The sequence below is a fragment of the Peromyscus californicus genome, unplaced genomic scaffold, assembly GCF_007827085.1.
Source record: "Peromyscus californicus insignis strain IS unplaced genomic scaffold, ASM782708v3 Scaffold_16__1_contigs__length_79575227, whole genome shotgun sequence".
In the NCBI taxonomy this organism is placed as follows: Eukaryota; Metazoa; Chordata; class Mammalia; order Rodentia; family Cricetidae; genus Peromyscus; species Peromyscus californicus.
The window spans coordinates 47,234,318-47,250,913 of NW_026294458.1; the positions used below are offsets into that span (position 1 = coordinate 47,234,318).

Below are 16,596 nucleotides of genomic sequence, written 5' to 3' on the forward strand. Positions count from 1 at the left end.
TGGTGTAAGGGAAACTCCCAGGAGTCTAAAAGGACAGCCGTAGCTAAGACTCCTGGCAGCAGTGGATGCATAGCCTGAACTGGCCATCCCCTGTGATTGGTGACTACCCTGATTGTCAACAGAGAGCCTTCATGCCTTCATCCCGTGACTTATGAGGCAGATTCAGAGACCCAAGGCCAAACATTGGATGGACCTCAGGGAGTCTTGCTGAGGAGAGGGAAGAGAGATTGTAGGAGCCAGGGAGGTCAGAGACATCATAGGAAAACTCACAGAAATGGCTTGCCTGGCTCGTGGAAACTCAGAGAGTCTGAATCAACAACCAGGAGCCTTCATAGGACTGACTTAGGCCTTCTGCATATATATATATATATATATATATATATATATATATATATATATGACAGTTGTGTAGCTTGGTCTATATGTGGGACTCCTGGCAATCAGAGCAGGGGCTGTCCCTGGTGCTTTGGCTGGCTCTTGGGAACCTATTCCTCATGCTGGATTGACTTGCCCAGACAGAATACAGGGGAAGGTGCTTAGTCTTATGGGAGCTTAATAGGCCACGCTTTGCTGATGCCCATGGGAGACCTGCCCCTGTCTGAGTGAATATGAAGGGGTGGTGGTGGACTGGAGTGGGGAACAGAGGGGAGGAGAGGAAGGATGGGAGGAGAAGAGGGAGGGAAGGCTGCCATTAGGATGTAAAACAAACAAATAAACAAATAAATAAATATATCAGAAATATAGAAAAAAAAAGAGCCTTTGCACGGCAGATAACAGCTATCTGTAACTTCAGTTCCAGGGGATCCAATGCTCTTTACTGGCTTCTATAGATACTAGGCATGTCATGGTACACACAGACATACACAGGTAAAACACCAATACATATAACATAAAAATAAATAAGTATAAAAAAATTTAAAAAAATGGAAGGTCACCTAGACTTACTCTTTCTCATTCCTCTGAAATGATTGGATAAACTTTAATGTTTTATGGTTTTTTATGTGAATTTTCCCCTAATTTTCAAAGTCTTATTATTTATTATGTGCATAGCATTTTGTGTGCATGCATGTAGATGTACCATATGTGTGCCTGGTGCCCATGGAGGTTAGAAGAGGGTGTTGGATTCCCTGGAACTAGAGTCACAGATGGTTATGAGTCATTGTGTGAGGACTGTGAGCTGAACTTGAGTTCTCTGCAAGAGCAACAAGTATTCTTAATAACTGAGTCATCTCTTCAGCCCTATAAAGTGTGATTTTTTTCAGTGAAATAAAGATCTATAGCTATTAGTAATATCAGATAGAAGTCTACATTATGTGGTGGTTTGAATAAAAATGGTTCCCATAGGTCCACAGGGAGTGGCATTATTGGAGATATGGCTTTGTTAGAGTAGATATGGTCTTGTTGGAGGAAGTGTGTGACTATGGGGGTGGGCTTTGAGGTCTCAGAAGCTCAAGCCAGTTCTCTTCCTGCTGCCTGCCTATCCAGATATAGAACTCTCAGCTCCTTCTCCAGCACCATGTCTGCCTACACTCTGCCATGTTTCCCACCATGTCAATAATGAACTAAACCTCTAAACTGTAAGCCAGCCCCAGTGAAATGTTTTCCTTTATAAGAATTGCTGTGATCATGCGTCTCTTCACAGCAATAGAAACCCTAACGAGGACACCTTACATCTGCATGGTTTAGTGAAAATTTAAAAATAGCAGAGTTTGGCCTGTGAGATAGCTCAACAGGTGAAGACACTTGTACAAGCTTCTATTGTATTGCTTCTATTGCTGTGAAGAGACACATGATCACAGCAATTCTTATAAAGGAAAACATTTCATTGGAGCTGGCTTACAGTTTAGAGGTTTAGTTCATTATTGACATGGCAGGAAACATGGCAGAGTGTAGGCAGACATGGTGCTGGAGAAGGAGCTGAGAGTTCTATATCTTGTCAGAGTTCAACTCCTGGAACTCACAGAGATGAAAGGAGAGAACCAACTCTACAAAGTTGTCCTCTGACTGCCACATTGCATGATGTGGTATGTTCATCCTCACAGATAGCATATACACACAGTAAATAAGAAAACAAATGTAAGTTAGTAAAAATATCACATTTGATCCTGACATTATCAAACCTTACACTAAGCCAAATTTAATGTTATAAATCAATTTTATCATGTATTAATTTATTGGAGGCAGACATAACACTTTATTTGTCAAGTGCAATGGTAATTATACTTACTGACAAACATAACAATTATGCTAATACAAATCTGGGTAAAATTTTTCCAACAGTGACTTGATGCCAAGCAATTTAATTTTCTTGTACATTAGCTTAACTGATCTTTATCAAAATCCTAGGTAGTAGTACGATGATGAATCTTCATTGTCAGCTGGAATCTCCTTGGTGACATACCTTTGGGTTTGTCTGTGAGGACATTTCCAGAGAGGTTTAATTAAAGAAGGTAGACTCACCCTTGGTGTGAACAGCATCATCCCACAGGCTCGGCCTGTACTGAATAAAAAGGAACAAAGGAGAAAGTGAGTTACACACCAACATTTGTGTCTTCGGCTTCTGATTGATGACGCAATGTGGCTAGCTGGCTCATGCCCCTGTTGCCATGCCTTCCTGCCATAGTGGTCTCTATGCCCTCAAAGCATGTGTCAAATAAGCCCTTCCTTCAGGGAGTTATGTTTGTCAGGGATTTTGTCGCAGCAAAGAGAAAGTAATTAATATGTAGATGTTATCAGCTTATGTTACACAAACATAAACATCTTTAAGTAGGAGGCAGCAATGATCAACTTTCTTGCTTCAAAACTTAATTGAAAAATAAAGAAAATTACATTTGTTTATTTATTTTGCATAGGCATGGGCATAAGAAGTGCCACAGTGCTAATGTTGTAGAGGTCCAAGATAACTTTTGGAAGCAGGTTCTCTTTTTCTACCATGTGGGTTCTGGAGAACAAGGTCAGGTTGTCAGGCTTGTGGCGAGTCCTGTGATCTGAAGCGTTATCTCATCATCCCCCAAAGTTAAGATAAATATTTTAAAAATTATTTTATGTATATACTTATATACATGAGTGAGTATATACATTTTTTTCTCTGCAAGTATGTCTGTGCAACATGTGCATGCCTGATGCTCTTGTAGGCAAGAAGGATGTTGTGGAATATTAGTTGAAGATGTAGTACATCTATTTATGCTATGGAACATTTGTTCAATGATGCAAAGAAATGTTGCATTCTTTTATATTGCATTTGTTTAACTCTGTGAAGCTGTGTTACTTTGTGTGTCTAAAACACCTGATTGATCTAATAAAGAGCTGCACATCCAATAGCTAGGCAGGACGGAGAAATAGTTGGGGCTGGCAGGCAGAGAGAATAAATAGAAAGAGAAGAATATGAAAGGGGAGAAAAAGAAGGAAAAGGAAAGATAAAAGCCCAGAAGCAAAAGCTAGACAGGATAACTTAAGAAAAGCTGGCTAGCAACAAGCCAAGCTAAGGCTGGGCATTCATAAATAAGAATAAGTTTCTGTGTATTTATTTGGGAGCTGGGTGGCAAGCCCCCAAAGAGCAAAGAGTAAAATAAAAAACCAACAACAGAAGGGAGCATTGAATCCCCTGGGACTGGAGTTACAGACAACTGTGAGCCATCTTGTGGGTACTGGAAATCGAACTTGAGTCCTCTAGGAAAAGCAGTCAGTGCTTTTAACCAGTGTGTCTGTCATCCCTCCAGCCCTCAAAGTTAAGTTTTTAAATGCTACGCTCTAAAGTTTCTTTTATAACATTTATTCCTTTCACAATAACTATGTGAAAAAGGTTATGGCTAACACAAATATTTCTCATTATAGACTTTATGATTTTATACAACAGCATCTCTGGAAATTGTTGCAATTCACTGAATGAAAGAAAATCATCAATAGCCAGGCATGGTGGCACACACCTTTAATCCCAGAACTCTGGAAGCTGAGGCAGGAGGATCTCTGTGAGGTTGAGACCAGCCTGGTCTACATAGTGAATTTTAGGACAGTCAGGAATACATAGAGAGACCCTGTCTCAAAAAAAAAAAAAAAAAAAAAAGGGAAGGAAAAGAAGATGGTTAATTTTATTTTGACCTTGCAAAATTACTTTTTAAGGTTGCCACTGAAGGGAGCATTTTTATTTGTTAATTAAGTTAAAGATTCATTGGAAAATTTGCATATTATTGTGTCATCTCAGATTATCTACTCAAAGCATTCTCCCTATTAGATTAAAGACAATTCAAGAGTAAAATAGCTTCATTTAACATAGTCCTTTCTCTAATAAAATTTTCAGATTAATCTCAAGAAATGGCGTGGAGACAATAGGATGCATTTGTACCACTGTAAATCCAGAGGTGACTGCAAGTACAGGCTGGACGTGTGCTCAGTGAAGGAGAGGCTAGCTCATCCAAGGCTCTGCCTTCATTCTCAGCATCACCAAGTAAGGAAAAACAATGTATAAGTGCCACTTGATGTCCAATGGGAACACATGCCAAAATACTCATCATCAAGGTGAAAATACCACAAAAATGCCTTTGTACGCCACTGAATGCTGCTGTGGTCCAGCATTGGTTGGCTTTTTACCTTTGAGTAAGTTCTTATTGGGAGTTGTTGCTCACTTCTGCCCCCTACTGTCATAAGAGAGTATTGTATGTAGATGAGCAAAGATTACAATCCTAAATTTTGAGTCAGATTCCTACTGAATGTTTATTGTGTTGTTACCATGGCAAAGTGAAACAACAAGTCCAAAACAGTTATTGTAAGTATGTTGGGACCATCTGTGTTATGTAATATCATAAACTGCCAATTTAAAAACACTGATTTGTTTTTTTTAACTCTTAAAATGTACTTAGAGAAATGTTTGAAAACAAAGACAAAATGTGCTCCTAGGCACAAGTATCCACAATAATTTTCAATATAGCCATTTTATTCAATAAAGTAATCAATTTATAGTACTGTCTAAGGATAGAATTATTTGCTTTTAAAGCTTCCTTCCATGTGAATATGTGTGTGCATGCTTGTGTGCATGTGTGTACCTGTGAATTATATCTCATCTTTTCATTCACATAAAGCAGATCTGTGGTAGTTTGAATAAGAATGACCCCCATAAGCTCATATATCTGAATGCTTAGATCGTGGAGTGGCACTATTTGAAAAGGATTAGGAGGTGTGGATTTGTTGGAGGAAGTGTGTCTCTTGGGGTGGGCTTATGAGTTTAAAATCCTATACCAGATCCAGTGTCTCTCTGCCTGAAGATCAGGATGTGGTTCTCAGCTATGGCTCCCGGGCCACGCTCCCCACTGTGATGATAATGGACTAAGCCTCTGAAAATGTAGACAAGCTTCCAATTAAATCATTCTTTTATAATTATGATTTCTTGGTCATGGTATCTTTTCACAGCAATATAACAGTGACTAAGACAAGGTAAATTCTACTTCACAGTGTATATTAACACCCGATCTTAAAAAAATAATGAGACAGATTTGTGTTTATTCTTATCAGATAATAATCAACTTCCTTTGATTATTTCTGTCTTATGTCTGCTGAGAAACAAGACTATAAGCTCATTATTTGATTGTACTTCTTTGCTATTTAAACAAATTTTTTCTTAGAACTTAAATTAAGAACACAGAAAAGCAATGGGCAGGGAAGGTGAAATATGGCCATTTCGGTAAATAACATGTTTATAATGATAGCCAGTGGCATTTCAAAATTCTAAGCAGGACATTAGAACAGAGTATTTATTAAGTAGGATTAATGACAATCCCCTGATTCTACTGAGGCTAATTATAAGTTTCATTTTCCATATACAGTTGACTGTTATTAAAATGTCAATATTTGCATAATTTATGTGAACTAATATGTATACCAGTATTGCTCCAAATATTAATAAATTAGGATGCTATAAGACCTTTTACAAATACTTTCTCAGTCATATTTCATATTTTTGAAGCATTTTTTCTGACTATTAAAGACACTTATTGCAAAAATATGGAAAGCACAGGTCAAGAGAAGAAATGTAACTAACTACATAATCAACAGCATCTTTTATTGCATGACACATTTGAGTTGGGAAATGGACAGTGTGCTGAGGTAAATGAAACTCTGTTCAGGTCTTCACCTCCATGATAACTGCACGCATGCATTCTACTTTACACATTTCTTGTGCTCTGAGATTTCCCGGGGCTCTTCTTTGTTTTGCACGGTGCTTTGTAACTTACTAAGTTTTGGAAAATTTTGCTGTAGCATTGATGGGAGACATTACAGATTCCAACTCCAATTTGTGATTAGGATCTTACAATTTTTTTTAACAGAAAAAAGATAATTAAAAATTAATTTATTTTAAAATAAATCTTATTATATTTTATGGTCACATCACTGAATAGATGATTTTTTTGTTTGTTTTTGTTTTAACAAAGAGAAGTTCCAATGTTGGAATCAGCAATTATGGAAATTTAGGTTTCTGAAAGGAGGCAAGACAATTATTCAGTCAAAATCCAGTGTATTTTTATATCATTTACATATTATTGTGGATGTATGAGTGTATCACTATGTAGCCATGGCTGGCCTATTAATTGTTTTTATTTGGTTAAATTTTTGGCATGGACCACATGAGAATCACTGCTGCTTGACAAAGTTCCAGCATTTTGACATTGTGATCACAATTCTCCAGCACCTTTTTATTTCAATTTTTAATAATTCTCACTATGTGTTATGGGAATTTCCTTTTGCCTTTTCCTTTTTTTGTGTGGGAAATTTTGTGTGGGCTTTGAAGGATGAAAATGTATAAAATGGCAGCCTCTTTAAACAAAATAATTCTTTGGAAAAAAATCCCTGCAACCGAGGGACCATATAGTGTGATGACTCTGCATGGACCCCATTTTGACCCCCTGATTAGACCAAGAACAGAAAAGTTAGAGATTTACTAACTTGGCACACCTGACTCCAAGGATGAAAAGCATACAATCCAGATCCAGAGCCTGAGGCCATTAAGGGCCAGAGTTCTGGTAGTAGGTATAGAGAAATCAGAATGGTACTGTATAAAGGAAAAAGTAAGATATCAGGATCTTCCCTTTTGGGAGATTCTGAGGGGAAGAGCCCCTATAGTCAGACTAATACAAAAAGGAATGCAATTAGGGAACAGCTCAGTGCAAACACTGCATCATGTCTCTTGAGGAATGAAAATTGCTCTTAGGTTGTAGTGGAGTCTGATGTCCATGTGCTCTCACAAGTTCAGGTCATCTCTGTGTCTCTGTGGGTTTCCCTGTCATGATCTTGAGCCCCCTTGCTCCTATAATCCCTCTTTCCTCTCTTCAGCTGGACTCCCACACCTCAGCCTGGTGCGTGGATGTGGATCTCTGCATCTGCTTCCGTCAGTTACTGGATGAGGCTCTATGAAGACAGGGTATTCACTAATCTGATTGCAAGGGAAGACCATTTCAGGCCCCTTCTCCACTAGTACTAGGGCTCTTAGCTGGGGGTTATCCTTGTGGATTCCTGGGAATTTCCCTATCATCAGGTCTCTCCCTAGCCCCATGATGTTTCCCTCTATGGAGATATCTCTTTCATTGCTCTCCCACTCCATCCCTCCCCTAACTCCACCATCCCATTCTCTCATATTCTCATCCCCCCTTCCCCTAGACCGACAGCTGGGGAGCCTGCAGGGGACCAAACTAGGACCTCTGCATATGGATGACAGTTTTGTAGCTTGATCTGTTTGTGGGACCCTTGGCAGTGGGACCAGGATCTATCCCTAGTGCATGAGCTGGCTTTTGGAAGCCCATTCCATGTGGTAGAATGCCTAGCTTAGCCTTGAGTGGAGGTGGGCGTGTGTGGGTGTGTGAAAGAGGGTGTTGGTCTTGCCTCAAGTGAATGGGCCAGGACTTGCTGACTCCCTGTGGGAGGCCTTTCCCTTTCTGAGGAGTGGATGGGAGTGGGTTAGGGGAGGTAAGAGGAGGGGGGAGGGGAAGGAGGGGAGGGAGGGAGGGGAACTGTGGTTGGTATGTGAAATGAATAAAAATAAATAAATTAAAAAAAATTGTAGTGGAGTGTCTGGTCCCCAGAGGAAGTCCTTTTTCCAAGGTTAGGCATTTGGACAAGGGCCTCCATTTCCTCAGGGGCTTAAGGAAAGTTGCTGCTTACTAAAAGAATTCATTCTACTTATCTCTGGCAGGAGGAACTGTGGGCCTTCCATTGATGTAAGAGGGTGCTTGGTGGAGTTACTGAACCTTAGAGAGCAACAGGCATTTAGATACTTGCTGAACTTAATGCTTTTGTCTCAGGAAAAATGGTTAGATAAAACTGATGGCTGCTTTCCTCCCTAAATCATTGCTTTTAATCTTGTGGCTAAACTATTGTAGCATTATAAAGTATAAAAGGTGCAGGCTTTTTTCAATAAAGTGGCAGCCGTCCCAGTTCACCCTCAGATTATGTCAGTCTCCTCCTTCCCCTCGACGACTCCACACCTCCTCTTTGGGACCTGAACCCTCACTGGAGCTGGGCTCAGGCACATTTTCACATTAAAAGCTGTAAAGCAGTAAATTTGGTTGTGACATGTTACATCTACAACTGTATTTTAAAAGGGTTCTGCATGTGTGAAACTCATCTAAATATTAGTAAATTACTTAGAGAAAGTAATAGTGGTCACTGCCAATGCAAAAAGTAATATAGGAAGTATAATGAAGGCTAATTTTCTCAAAGACAGCATTTTTTTTTTTTTTTTTTTTGCCTAAAACATTTCACTTGCAGTCCATTAAATCAAATATGAGCATAGGACATGGATAAAAATCTCTCAATCCCTCACTCTCTTTTGAAGATATTTTTCAAGAAAATGGAAAATAAATGGAACACCAAGTTATTTGTTTCTAAATTATTCTGTAATCCTACCTTTTTTTTTTTTTTTGAGAGAGAGAGAGAGAGAGAGAGAGAGAGAGAGAGAGAGAGAGAGAGAGAGAGAGAGAGAGTCTCAGATAGCTCAGGCTGGCCTGAAATTCCAACTGACTAGCTGAGGATAACCTGGATCTTGCTGCTCCTACCTCCTGAGTGCTGATATTACAGGTAATTGATAGATTCACAATGCGCCCCCACAGTTGAGCATGGTTGCACAAGCCCGGCGGACCTAGACACTTTTGCCTACCCAGTTCTGGGTCAAAATAGCCAGTTCCGGGTCAAAATAGCCATTTCCGTGTCAAAATGTCTCGCGTGACCAGGACCCCATGGCTTTGCATGGTTGCGTAAAGTGCGCAATGCAACCATGTGATCTACGTGCATGTGTGGAGTAGCCACATGAACCTGTGTACACATGCACGACCCAGCCTTTATAAGCGCCATATTCCCAGCTTCTCTCTTTATGCACCTGCCTTTCTAACAGGCCTGAACACACTTGTCCCTCTCTCATCTTAATAAAACTCTTGTTAACGGATTCTGTCATGTTTCGTGACATTTCCTCACAGGGTAAGAGCACTGCCAAATACCTAACAGTAATATCATCTGGCTTTGTAATTCTAAATTTTAATTGGACTTAGTTATTGTCTTATAGAAAACTAGATGATAAAAGATAAAATGGTAAATAGAAGAATGAAATGTTGCAAAATCAACTATCAATCAAGGGGAGAGATTCAGAAGCTGTGGGGTATGGTTAACTGAAGCCATGTTTCTATTGGGTGGTAAGAAACTCATACAATGGCAAAAATGCTCTAGTTTCTGGTCCTTGGAGTGATTCTGTATCATTTTAAGTGACAATAGTCATTTTGAGAGCATAGTATCAATTTTAGTCATGAAATAAAAAATGTCAGATAATAGATGGACAAGTGATCCAAAGCCACTGATACCATTACATTAGAATATCTGTAGTCACCCAATACAGCATATCTGATTCACAAATTTCACCATCTAGACAGAAATGTTTATGTGCTTTTTAATTAAAAGTAAATGAAGATTATCCAAACTACTGATACTTGAACACATAATTTAAGGCACAGAATATGATTTTTTTTCAAGGCAGGGTTTGTCTGCATAGCCCTGGCTCTCCTGGAACTCACTTTGCAGATCAGGCTGGCCTTGAACTCAGAGATCCACCTGCCTCTGTCTTTCAAATGCTGGGATTAAAGGTGTATGCCACCAGTGCCTGGAACTTTTTTTTTCAATTCTTGGCATGTATGTACGTATGTTTGTATGTATGTATGTGTTTGGGTGTTTTTCCTGCACGCATATCTGTGTACCATATGTGTGCATGGTGTCCACAGAGGTCAGAAGAGAATGTTGGATCTCTTGGGACTGGAGTTACAGACAGTTGTGCTCCACCATATGGGAACTGGGAATCAAACCCAGGTCCTCTGGAAGAGCAGCAAGTGCTCTTAACCACTGAGAAATCTCTCCAGAAGAATATAATTTATAGAGTCATTTATTAAGGAGCTAGTGGAAATTATTTATACATTTCATAGTCATCTGTGATATGAACTTTCAAAACAGTCATTTGAATTACATTAATGCAGCGTGGAATCATCACCTTACAAATATTTAACTGGTACAATAGTGTGTGTACAATTTCACTGGGATATACTGTTCCTTGTGTGAGCAATGATTATGTGAACTTTATTTATTTGAGTACCTCCAGTATCTGGCCTTATGCTTTCATGATGTAGGTATAAACGAATACTTGTTTTATAAATAAAAAACAAATAGAATAATTAAGTTGAAATATCTAAAAGCCTTAGTGTATATATCTAGAGATGCTTAAGCTATTATAAAGGAAAATCAGAATAAAACTGCATAACACAAATTCACATCCCCCTTTCTTTCACTATGAAAAGATCAGATAGCTCTAAAAACACATTATTTGAGGTTTCCAAATAGCATAGATATTACTTGGGGTTTCTACGTGCTGTAAATACTATTTTCGCCTTTGCAACTATAAGGAGCACATGATGTTCTAGTTAGTGTCTGTGTTGCTATGATAAACACCACAACCAGAGAGCAGCTTGTGGGGAAAGAGTTCCTTTCGTCAAACAACTTACAGTCCATCATGGAGGGAAGTGAACATAGCAATTCAAAGCAGGAAACTTAAAGCAGGAACTGAAGCAGAGGTATCAGAGGAACTCTGTTAACTGGCTTGCTCTCCATGGCTTGTTCAGCCTGCTTTCTTATACACCACAGGACCTGCCCAGGGGTGGCATCATCAACATTTGGCTGAGTCCTTTCATGTCAACCATTAATCAAAAAAAAAAAAAAAAAATGCCCCACAGACATGCTTTCAGGCCAACCTGGTGGAAGCAATTTCTCAGGGTCCCTCTTCCCAGGTGACTCTAGTTTGTGTCACGTTGAACAAACTCATCAGCAACAACATCTAATTTTTTTTTCTTTCGTAATGTTGGGTCTCACACTCAAGGCATCACATGCTAAGTAAGCTCTCTACCAATGAGCTATGTCTGTAATCCAAAACTTGATTTTTTTTCTGTGGTGGAAAATTGGGAGCATTCAAAATTATGGACCAGTGAATGCAGTTTATAACTTTCAGCAAGCTGTTTTTACATTAAAACCAAGACCCTAAGTATTTTCCCATAGCTAACATAAAGGATTGTGTTTCCCTTTCTTTCAATCTTCTGTGTACTAAACGATGCTGCATTGAACATGGAGAGCAGTTGTCTTGCTGACACTGATTTCATTCACGTCTGGCATATATCTGAGTGATACTACTAACTAATACGATAGTGTTTTCAGGGACCCTATATAGTTTTTTATAATGAGTGTACTAACACATTCCCACTGAGAGTGGGCACAGACTCCCTTTTCTCTACAATCTCACCATTTTTCTTTTTACACATAAACTGTCACTATGTAGTAGTTTGAATGAGAATCTCCTCCATAGGCTCAGATATTTGAACACTTGGTCCCCAGTTGGTGGTGCAGTCTGGGGAGGTCTAGGAGGTCCAAGCTTACTGGAGGAAGGACGTCACTGGAAGGGGGTTTTGGGATTAAAAGCCCTCCACCAGCTTGAGTTTGCTCTGTCCTCTTCATGCTTGTAGTTGAGGATGTGGCTTCTTCACTTTCTGTCCCCACTGGCATGCCTGCTGCTTGCTACGATGCTTCCTTACCACGATGGACTCTTTTTTCTCTAGGATCAAGTAAGAGCTTTCTTCTATAAGTTGTCTTGATCATGTGTTTTACCATAGCAACAGAAAAGCAACTAGTACATAACACAATAAACCAAATGTTAGCTCGGCGGTGGTGGTGCATGCCTTTAATCCCAGCACTCGAGAGGCAGAGACAGGCAGATCTCTGTGAGTTCGAGGCCGGCCTGGTCTACAGAGTGAGTTCCAAGACAGACTCCACAGCTACAGTGAAACTCTGTCTCAAAAAAAAAAAAAAAGCCAAATGTTAATATATGTTATACTGTGAATTTTAATTATTTCCTCTTTTTCCATGAATAGACATCTATTTATAATTTTTTTTAAATATGAAAGAAAACTTTCTTCTTCAGTGATAATTAAAATTCAGTTGAGTATGTTGTGTATATGATTACACCAAAGACCAAGTATTGAGCTTTGGAAGACTGCAAGGAAGACAATAAGATATTAAATTAAAACACAAAGTATAATCAGAAAGGAAGAGAAGAAGCAGGTAGGCATAATATCATTTCAGTATGAATAAATTTAAAGTCATAGTTACTAAAATGATTTAGAACAGAAAAGAGTCACAAAAATGATCAAGTAAAGAGATATATAAGTTTTAAGAGAATAATGACAATATGTACTCAGAGAATGAGAAGACACAGAAGTTGACTTTCAAAGGAATTTAAAGAATACTTATACCACTTAAGCAAATACGACAATACTTATACAAACAACATAGGAGATTAGCCTTGGCATGGGGTATGGAAAAGAATGTCTTCGTTTCCTATGTCCATCTCTCTCTTTCTAAGGCACATTTGCAGATCTGTGAGGTCAAGTTCTATCTAATGAAATGTTGACAGGAGTTTCTAGGGCAGTTTTCAGGAGGAATCACAGTGTTTAATTTTCTCTTGGGGTTTTTCTTTTTCCTGCGGTAGGCCTGGCTGCCAATAAAGGATGGCTGAAGTGACAGAAGCTATTTAGACCACCACGGTGGTCCTAGAGATAAAGCAATGGACTAAGGAAGCGAGAACAGAGAGAAAGACATAGGCTTCTGAAGATACTGTGGGGTAACTACATTAGCCCTCGGGTCGAAGCTCAGCTTCTGTAGAGAAAAGAAAAATAAGCTCCTGTCAGGCTTAAGGAAATTTTATGCAGTTTTATACAGATGTGCTTGCTCCTTCCAATCGATGGCAACTCGGTATCTCTAGTTCCACTGCAGTTTCACCAAATGCACCTAGTAAGCATCAAAAAGCAAAGAGAAAGGAAAAAAATATGATTTGATAGAGCCGCTCAATCATAAACCAGTGAACTGTCCCATTTTAACATTAGGTAAATGAATCGTATCATGAACATACACCTAGCTGTTGTTTTTCCCACTGTTAGTGAAAGTTGGTGCACTCTAACAGAATTTGTAAATAGAACCTCGTCAGATTTACCCGGAAGCATATGGACTAGATTGTACTATGGCAATAGATAGCATCAAAATTTCAGTACCATAAAGAGGTAGAATTTATTACTTCTTCAAGGAGCTAATAAGGATTAACATGAGTTAATCAGGGCCCTTTTCTGTGTAAGCACTTCATATCACATGCCAATTTATTGGCATAGCAGGGAAGGTTTGAGCTACGAACTGCTTATATTTCATTTACAAAGACTAGTTGCATGAGCTCCAAGGGATGGGGGACTATTCTTTTCCTCATTCACAGAGGCAGAGGAACAAGCTATCAAAGACTATTGACATCCACTGTGCTACTAAATTACAACAGAGTCTTTGTGAAAAATTTCAAGCCACAATAATGTTTTTACTTTTTGGATATGAAGTTCCACTTTAATTAATTTTGTTTCTTTAGCAAAGCTTTCCCCTGAAAGGACAAAATAAAACATTTCTTGATGACAGTTTCCAAGAGACCAATCTCTCTTTAGCAGGTTAAAGGTAATTTAGTTGAGAAATAAGTCTCTGCTTGAAGAGACATGCTCTCAGATTTAAAGATTCATGAACACCCACACACATTTACTCATCCACTCTCCTGCACACACTGACGGATCATCTGCTAAGTGCCATTTAGAGGAGGCCCACTGAAGTCAAGGCACAGGGAGCAGGAATTAAAGAGAAACAGATGTTATGCTAAACACTTCTAAAAGTCTTTCTCAATCTATAATTTTATTCTGGATATAGCAACTATGTTATACCCTCCAAAGACACTGAAGTTGCTAGATATTTTTTGGAAACTAATGACATAAGCATGATTAAGATGTCTCTGTGACATACATCCCAGTTGGGAAATGTTAAAACAAACTATACATTTATGACTCTGGGGTCTGTAGATGGGGAAGATACTGTCTGGAGACCTGACAGGAAGATGACAGTGGCAATAAGTGGTGGAAATACTTTCAGTTTTGGAAAGTTGATGCATCAGGTTGAGGACCAAAGGTTGATGCATCAGGTTGAGATCAAAGTCTTCTGGGATGCTACAGGCTTTTCTTTAACCCCTAGCTATGGTTAACTGCTGTGGGATGTTCTGTATGTCAAATGTGTTGCTCTGATTGGTTAATAAATAAAACACTGATTGGCCAGTAGCCAGGCAGGAAGTATAGGCAGGACTAACCGAGAGGAGAATTGAGAGAACAGGAAGGAAGAGAGGGAGACACAGCCAGGCGCTGCCATGACAAGGAAGATGTAAGGTACCGGTAAGCCATGAGCCACGTGGCAAAGTATAGATTAATAGAAATGGGTCAATTTAAAATATAAGAACTAGATAACAAGAAGCCTGCTGTGGCCATACAGTTTATAGGTAATATAAGTGTCTGAGTGATTATTTTATAAGTGGGCTGTTGGACTGCTGGGCTTGGCATGACCCAGAGAGAAAACTGTCCAGCTACAGTTAACTTCTACTTTTATCTTTGTTCCACAGTGACATGAAAAATGCAAGATGCCATTGGGACAGGGCAAATTCAAAGGTGTAAATTCCGACTTTGGGGGATTTGGTCAGTAGGGCCATGAATCTAGCAGAGAGAATGCCACACCACCACTGCTGACCAAGAGGATTTGAGATGACCCAGCTAATCATAGCAGCATATATGTAGAACCAAGAAGACAGGCTTTATGTCTGGCTCCAAGCACATAATCTCCATATTGATGTTGATTTTGCACCCTTTGTTGGACTTCCAATAGTGGAGCCTACTGTGGAGCAATCATTTTCTACACTATGAGTATGTGTTACTCTCACTGTTTAATAAAAAGCTGACAGGCCAGTAGCTGGGCAGAAAGTTAGGAGGGAAAGCCAAACTGAGAATAATGGGAAGAAGGAGGGTGGAGTAGGGAGACATGAGTCAGCTGCCTAAGAAACAATGCATGCTAGAGGACAGTTAACGCCACAAGCTATGTGCCAATACATAGATTAATAGAAATGTGTTAATTTAAATATAAGAGCTAGTTAGTAATAAGCCTGAGCTATCTACCAAGCATTTATAATTCATATTCAGCCTCTGAATAAGTTATTTGAGACTGGGTGGTCAGGACAGGAAACTTCATTTACAGGAGCCCATGAAAGACACAATAAAGCAAAGATAGCAAGCTAAGTTCACCGTGAGAATGGTTCTGTTCAGAAACTAGTCACTGCAGCTCATGGTGTTTCCTTTTACAGGTTTAATTCCTTACTAGAACTGCCCCAGTGCCAATACTCCCCAGTGACCAGCACTTGGGCAGTCTGACCTATTATGTGCCTTTCCCCGTGGTAAAATATCATGACCAAAAGCATCTTAAGGACGTTAAAGGGTTAATTTTCCATTATGGTTCCAAAGGGACAGTCCATCATGGTAGCCATCACGTGGAGCCGGGGGCAGAAAGCTGGATGATCACATTTTCATCCACACACAGAGTGAGACTATAAGAAGTGAGGCAAAGATATAAACCCTCAAAGCACTTCATCAGTGACATACTTCTCCAGCAAAGCTCCACCTCCTAAAGGTTTCATAACCTTTCCAATTAGCACCACCCACTGGTGTTTGAATACATGAGCCTAACGGGAACATTTATCATTTAAAACACCATACTTGGCAACTGAACTACCACCATCAGTTCAACGTTCATCTTCAGAATCCTAGACACTGACAAGTACAGAAATATAAAATTGTTATTCCCATTTTACTGGATGGATTAAGAACTTCAACACTCCTTGTTGAACATGTTATAAAATAATATAAAATATAAAAGCATATTATGTATATACATATCTTTAAGTTTTATAAGTCCATTAAAATAAAATTTATATAAATTAGGGATTATCTGCCTTCCATGTAGGGACAAGTGAAACAAGTGTTGAGGAATTGATGACCTAGATTAGGTAAGTGTGGATGTTTGTAGAAGGAGAAGTTATTGGGAGAGTTCTGGTGGAGGAAGTAAAGTTAGGGTAGACCATGGTACACAGACAACCTTGATGACATAGAAGCACTGAGGGCATTTCCCCTTTGTGTCTGAGCCTCG

At 39.2% G+C, this 16,596-nt stretch overlaps 1 protein-coding gene across 7 annotated transcripts in view; it reads right to left on the reverse strand.

Moving 5' to 3' along the window:
• The window catches only part of Htr1f (5-hydroxytryptamine receptor 1F), a 143,998-nt gene that overhangs the window by 42,840 nt on the left and 84,562 nt on the right, over nucleotides 1–16,596 (reverse strand). For 4 of the 7 annotated variants that reach the window (XR_008218861.1, XM_052740972.1, XM_052740973.1 and 1 more), the window contains one exon: nucleotides 2,461–2,500. The exons of 1 other annotated variant lie outside the window; for it this stretch is intronic. The gene's annotated coding sequence lies outside the window, so the exon portion shown is untranslated. Of the gene's footprint in view, nucleotides 1–2,401; nucleotides 2,501–16,596 lie in introns of all 7 variants that reach the window. 2 more of the 7 variants (XM_052740974.1, XM_052740975.1) reach the window with 2 other exon arrangements.